Here is a 7,766-nt window from a genome sequence, read left to right on the forward strand (position 1 = left end):
ATTAATTTCTACTGCTAGCCGTGTGTGTGAACTCCAAGCTGAGGTAATTTCTGGAACTAGATTAGTTGTTTAAGGGTAGATGATGTTGATTATAGGCTTGCATGTGGTGGTTGTGTGGTTAGATGATAGATTAAGTCACAAAAAAATCTGATTGAGAAGGAATTGAAGTTGTCGAGAGCTTGAGCTGGAAATTTCAGTTTTAATTTGTTAATTTGTGATGATCTGAGCTTAGTTTTGGACCCAATCTGATAGATAGCCTTTATTTGGTGTTGCATGTGAACTTTATGGCCAGGAATTCGGTTGCATGGCTGGAAAATTTAATTGGAAGTTGCTGGACTGCTAAACTAATCTTCCAGCTTAGCCGATGGAGTTGTTTTGGGAATTGTATGGGTATTCTAGTATGAAATTTGCTAGAAAGTGTTTGATTCTCACTTGGTTGCGTGTTTAGCTAACTAAATACTGGATGATTAAGCCCTGCATGAGATTTATTAGTAGTGTGTAAACCAGAAATTTGAAGGAAAACAAAATCTGGATGCATGCATGTCAATCGAGTGGGTTGGAATGAAATTTCTGGTTGGATGATTTTTTTATGATGTCCGCACTTGGACTGGATCAAAGCTGATTGATAGTTAATTATTTTGATCATGCATGAAGCTGAGATGAGTCGTGTTTAATAAAAAAAAAACAGAGAAAGAAAAGAAAGCTGAATTGCGGCTGAAAGAAGAGGTTGAGCCTTTAATTAGTTTTCCTTTGAATTTTAACTAAGATTTTCATATGGAATGTTTAAGATTTACTTGTAGCTTGCTAATCACCTTTTTGTATGTTGTTAAGTAAAAATTGAAGAAAAATCTGAATTTTAGAGTTATTTGGGAGTCAAGTTGGCTGTGGTTTTTCTTCTTGTTTTGGGTTGAACATTTAACTAGTTTCTCTCGAATTTTTAGCTAAGACTCTCGTATTGGACGTTAAGAGTAGTTCGTGGTTGGCTAATTTTCTTTTGCATGATAAGAGTTTAGTGCACTTAGCAAGTAAGAGATGGAGATTTAATAGACATCTTGAATTGACATTTGCTAGAATTTTTCTTGATTATCAAAGAAAGGAAAGTATGAACTTCTAGAGTTATTTGAATGTAAGCTAGCCGTGACTTATCTTTTATACTTGAGTTAGATTTCTGTTGTTTATGGCAAGGAATGTTTGTTTGATACCAAGAGCTAGTGATTGACGAAGCTCTTGGCCATTTGAGTAGTTTTTGCAAGAATTTAATTTTTGGTGAATTTGTTCAAGTGGTTGGTTGAAACGTACTTAGAAGGACCAGGGTTTGTGATTTGGAATTTTTCCTTGGAGTATAATGGTTTTGAAATGCATGAAAAATGTGTATTTTAAGCTGTGTAAGTTGTTTAGCTACGAAACATTTGATATTTTGGAGGATTTAATAAAAAATGTTGAAGTGTAGACCTGGAAAATTTTCAAGCGAGTTGATAGAGGTAGTAAAGGAATTTTCCAGACTTCTTTTGGCGAATTTTAGTTCTAAAAATGCTGTTTCGAGCTGTAAAATATCTTATGTTCATTGATTTCACTTTAAGCTATATTAAGAGGATCTTGCATGTGCATTTCGGAGTGACAATTTGATTTTATCATGACTGTAATGTTGCGATGAAATTATCGGTATTGGAATGGATAATTTTGGAATATAACTAATGTGAAATGTTTAATCTGCATTTGATTACGTGTAATGAGATTTTGTTGAAATCTTGGACAAAATATTGTTACCAATCTTGCCTTATGTTCATATAACTGTTAGTGATTTTAAACGCTTGAAATGTTAGCTTTATTGCTATAAGAACTAATTGTTGGATGCTAAGGGCTAATGATTGATGAAACCCTTGGCCATTTGAATGATTTTATATAAATGTTAAAGTTTGATGAAATTAAACTGCTGGAATTGCTTGGAGGCCTTATGTTTATTTTGATTAAGTTGAGATGTGATATGAGCTTGCCAAAACCAAGAGCTAATGATTGACGAAGCCTTGGTCACTTGTTTTACTTTTCTATCAGAAATGAATCTGTTGAAATCTAGGGCTAATGATTGACGGAGCCCTAGTGATTTGCTATTTGAAATGTGATTTTGCCATGTCGACAAATTTGAGCCATAATGTGATTTCGAAATGGAATCGAAATTGTGAAAGTCGTTTCGACCCTGTGAACTCGAGCAATTTTGATCAAGCTAATCAAAAATATTTTTACGCTAGTATTAAACGATAAAATTCAATATTTAGTATTTTGCCCTAAATTTTGCCAACCCGACAAGTTTCCTTTAGCTTAAACTAGCCTTAATAGTTATAGAAAATAATTTTTCTAGCTTTTAAAACCCTAAGTCTTGTTTTAATTCTTTTCTTTCTTAAGATTTGTCCTTGGCTAGCTGTTTATAGGAAAAGTTACAAAATGCGAGTCTTTACTAACTTTAGCTAAAAGCGTAGAAAGCTTGCTCGGCAAGAAACATTACTTCACGTAAATTAGTTCTAGTAACACTTTTACAAGAAAAGTAATATTAAGGAAACCTTATAAAGTATTTTACTAGTTTTAATACTACATGGTTTGTCGACTTGTTTCAAGAAAATAAACCAGTCATACATGCGAATAATTTCCCTACGTGACCCTAGAGCTGGTATAGCCAACTTATAGTTTTAAAATTTGGTATTTTAGGGTTTAGCGAGGACGCGGATTTTGATTCCCAGCTTGACCTTTGAGCTTCACTCCTAGGTGAGTGTCCCTGCTTGTTCTATGCCTATTTGGTTAAAGTGCTTTCTTGACTCGATATGTGGTAATTGCCAAAAATGATTTCTGATCCATCGAAGTGAGCAGTGTGTACTTTATCACACTAGCCGTTCGAGTGGTGACTTGTGTGAAGTGTTTTCGTGAATACCTCAAATGTCGTGACGTCGTTGGGTGAATCCCTCGACTAGTTTATCCAGGGGGTATACTCGAGTACAACCGCTCTCATCTATCTTGTCGTCGTTGGGTGAATCCCTCGACTAATTATCCAAAGGGTATATTCGAATATTACTGCTTTCTTATTTCGTGACGTCGTTGGGTGAATCCCTCGACTAATTATCCAAAGGGTATATTCGAATATTACTGCTTTCTTATTTCGTGACGTCGTTGGGTGAATCTCTCGACTAGTTTATCCAGGGGGTATACTCGAGTACTACCGCTCTCATCTATCTTGTCGTGCGGGCCCGGAGCTGGGGTATGATCGGTGGCCGGAGTTAAGTAAAATAAGGAGTTCTACATGGACCGTAAGTAGTGAGAGTTGACGGAGGGTCAACTACGGATGACTTTTGATGAAGCGCGGAAAATGGCTCCTGAGAGCCCCCGTATCCTACTTTGTACTGTTATGCGCTTTCCTAGTTGTTTACTTCAGTTGAAATCAATACGTGTTAGTTGTTTTATTTAATTGCATGTTTTGGGGCACCACTGAGCTTTAGCTCACTTCACGTTTATTTGTTTTTCTTGACAGGTTCTGGCAATTGAAAGCCTTGAAACTTATCTATGTTTTTTTTTTATGTAAATGAATATTATGGCTTCTCTTTTGGGTTGTATTGTGCTTTAATTTAAACAACGTACTTTTGGCATTGGATTGCCATTTGAAGCTGGAAAATGTGTAAACCCTAATTCGAATGTTTGGCTTGTATGTTTGTAATTATGGTGTATGAAGTTGTATATCCGGAATTGTACGACCTTATTCCTTGGATGTAACGCGTGAGATGTTTAGGGGCCGTCGACTGGCTATTTTAAAGTACTGTTATCTTTGAGGTAATGTGGGCTTAGTAATTGTCTATTTCGGGAGAATCGTTTTTGTAATAGATGCGGTTAATCTTCGGAAGGATTTGGGTTAGTGTGCTTGCGTGAGTCCTGGCGAGAGTTGGGCAAACGGCCCGCCAACCCTCTGGTTCGCCTTAGGGGGAAGTGGGGTCGCCACAAAGTATACATTTACTTGTTTTACTATTATTCACTACAAAACTTTTATCATAACTCCCACAATTTTCTAACCTGTTCACAAGTCAGATACAGGTTTTATTAAACTTGTAATTGTTATTATAAATGTAAACAATTTAGGAACAATTTTATTCTACCCAAACATGGTATAATTGCACAGGGTGTAATAGTATGGGTCCACAATTAAATCAAATATTCATTTTCATAAATTAATATCTCATATCCCATAAATAAATAAAGTAATTTTTAAAATTAATTTTGTTATATTTAAAAAAGAAAGTTGACGTGCGCGGGGTATACATATCAATTTAACTCATCCACAGTCAAGTTTTATATTTATAAATTCCTAAATACCCCACACGTGATTTATCGTAAGTATACGAATCGTGAGCGAGTATAGGGTATTAAGAGTCGATCCCACAGGGAAGAGTGCAATTATCGGTGTTTTTCAAACTCCTTTATTATTTAAACTACCACAAATATAAAATTTATGAAAATAATACTAGAAATCTCCTAGAGATACGAAATTTCTTACTACTCTTGCAAATGAGAATACCGGTTAAGTGAATGTTATTATCTTGACTAGTTATGGCGTAATTTTCTAATGTATGTCAAAACCTACTCTTGTAGTGAATCAACTATACTTGTAATTAAGTTATACCTACTCTCGCGGTTATGAAATTAACTACAAGTTTATTTCTTCTATGAAATTACATGAAACAAGTCACTTAACCCATATAGGTGCACCTCTACTTTCGTGAGTGAACTCCCTATGTTTATCACTTCTTTGAACTAGTGTTAAATTTCAATTCTTATTGCAAATTTAACACCTTTAGATAATCAAAATTAATGGCCAGTTAATTATGATTAAAAAATCAAAAGTGATAAATAACTTACTCAAAATAATATCACCAAATAACCAAAATAAACATCTCTAACAAAATATAGAAAGTTCATCCATACTCTAGGCATAAACTTTAGAAACACATAAATAACATAAAATCCAGACCTGTATATTAACCAACAATAGAATCAAGTACAAAAGATAAAGAGTTTGGAAGGAATGTAACCCTTATCACATGAGTTCATCTCCTTACCTTCTTCATCCTTCATCTTCTTTTTCATGTAGATAACATACAAGAAAGATGAACTAACTAGCTAAAGCTATCCTACACTAAGGAAATGGAAGAACTACATTTCTGCAAACTCCACACTTCTCCCGTATGATAATGTCAGACCTCCCAAATGTCTCTGCATATAAACTGATGAAAAGCTCCTCTTCTCACCAGTCCAAATTTTCTGCTATGATTCTCCAAATCTACTTTTATTAAGATAGTCAAAAACAAAGGTTTTTTACTTGAAAATAAACCATATTGTCTGCCCTTTTGTCTTCTGAAGCAGGTGCATCAAATTCCCTTGCAAATTATAGCTAAAAAGTAGTCTGAACACAAGAGAAATGGCTGAGCAAATTACAGAATTTTGGCTACAAAACGCGCCTACACAAAACGCGGCTTGTAGTCGCGTTTTGTCAACTCGCGTTTTCAATTCTGTGAAATTAGCCTCGCTTCAACTGCAATTTTCTCTATAATGGAGGCTGAACTATCTTTTGTGCAAAACACAAAAGTTGTAGCCCTTTGAATTATCTTTAAAATGCTTCAAGAATCATCCAAATCGGAGTTTTGTAGACTGTGATATGATCAAAATACTATCACCTTGTCAAACCCTTGTTTTCAACTTTGGACAGCAGTGTTGAAATTTGGTATTTCGACTTTTTGACTGAGAAAACGGCTAAATTGGATTCTGATGTCTTCATACCGAATTTAGATATATCTCTTAGGTTCAAAATGGTATAAAGATCACCTCAATTCAATATGTGTAACTCCAGATACAGTCAAAATACGAACAGTTGCCAAAGCTGACTTTTCTTGATTCTTTTGTCCTCAAATTGCATTTCTCCTTTTACACTTCATATTTTATTTTCATCACTTTAATCCATCATCAATCATCCAAATATCTTTTCAATGCACTTCATTTGATGATTGAATCATTAAACCTATAAAATATGAAGTTTTTACCATAAAAAATTCATAAAATGCAATTTTCACCACTTTAGCCACAAAATGTATATTTCCACTAGAACTTAGTTTATTAGCTATAAAATTAAATAAAACACACCAAAACTAATTAATAAAGCACACTAAAAAATATGTAAAATATATTCTTATCAAATACCCCCACACTTGAACCATTGCTTGTCCTCAAGCAATAAGAAATACTAACCAACAATGATTCAAAATATTTGAAGATAACTATATATGCTCAAGCCAACTTCATTTTCTCAAAACAAGGTAAATAACCGTTATGTAATCACTCCATTAAACTCAAGTACTCATAATATCAAGTAAAGGAAAGCTAATTATACCGCCATTATAACACATTCAAGTCAATTTTTTATCCTTATCCAATTTTACAAGCAAGTAACTCATATGGTCAATAAAATGCTTCCTAAACCCATGATCATCTTATTATTTAACTTAAAGAGGGATTTATTTATATAATATAGCTAAATATTACTTAAGTTGTGAAAATACCTTTTGACGCGAGGATCGACATTTTTAGATGAAGATCACCGGTTACTCAACACTTCACATACTCAAGTTGTTTTGCATACTCTTAATTCAAGTACCGTTTAACGCCAAAGTCGACATTTGTAGATGAAAACTCCCAGTTACTAAGTACAAGAATCATTGGAGTAGAACAAATCTTATTTTCTTTTTTTTCGTCTTTTTTTTCTTTCCACTTTTTTTTTTTACAGCAAAGATAATAATAATTTTCTCAAAAGAATAATCATGAGAAGAGTATTACACTTATTGACCATATTTATCACTTATCTTATAAAATCAAATAAAGAGAAGAAATTTCATTAAATTTACAAAAAAAAATAGGCATAATTTTCTTCACTTTACAAGATATACTTTCCTATAAGTACAAAAATTATAATCACATAATAGTCATTTCCAAGTTAAATGAGAAAAGAAGTTTCCAAATCACATATATTTATCTCAAATGCAGAAGGAATTTGAACTACTAATGGTAAGGACCTTGTTACCCCTTAGATAAATTGATAAAAAATTTGAAACATTTTTTTGGGCAACTTTGCAATTTTGGATTGAAATATTTTTGAATTTTAACACAAGTCCAATATTTGCAACTAATAAGTCACACTTAACATGCATATTGTCCTCAATGTGTAAAAAGAAAAATTAAGATAAAGAAAATAATACTCCTCTATTGTTGTGATTGAATATGAAGCTTCAAAATACGTTGTCCATTTTTTTCCCATGCTTCAAGAGTTTCATTTGATAACCATTAGTAATATTAATCTAAAGATGGAAAATGAGAAACAAAAGTGATAACAAAGGCTTAATAAAACAAAACGGCGATCTGTAACTTCAAGCCTTTGTTTGGTGACGTACCTATATAAAATACACAATAAGCAACTCAAGATACAAGAAAATATATGAGGAAAAGAAGAAAAAGCGAATCAAGGAAACTGCATTTTTTTTAAAAAAACGTGCTCCGAAAACGCGACTCATCAAAACGTGCCATCAAGCTGTGTTTTGTGAAGTCGCGTTTCTTCACAAAATTTGCAGCATTGAAAACGCGGCTTAGTGAGAAAACGCGGCTTGAAGTCACGTTTTCGTTGTGCGTTTTTGGTTTTGAACCAGGCTGGAAAACGCGACTTCCTCAAAAACGCGATTTCAAGTCGCGTT

The sequence above is a fragment of the Coffea eugenioides genome, chromosome 2, assembly GCF_003713205.1.
Source record: "Coffea eugenioides isolate CCC68of chromosome 2, Ceug_1.0, whole genome shotgun sequence".
Classification (NCBI taxonomy): domain Eukaryota; kingdom Viridiplantae; phylum Streptophyta; class Magnoliopsida; order Gentianales; family Rubiaceae; genus Coffea; species Coffea eugenioides.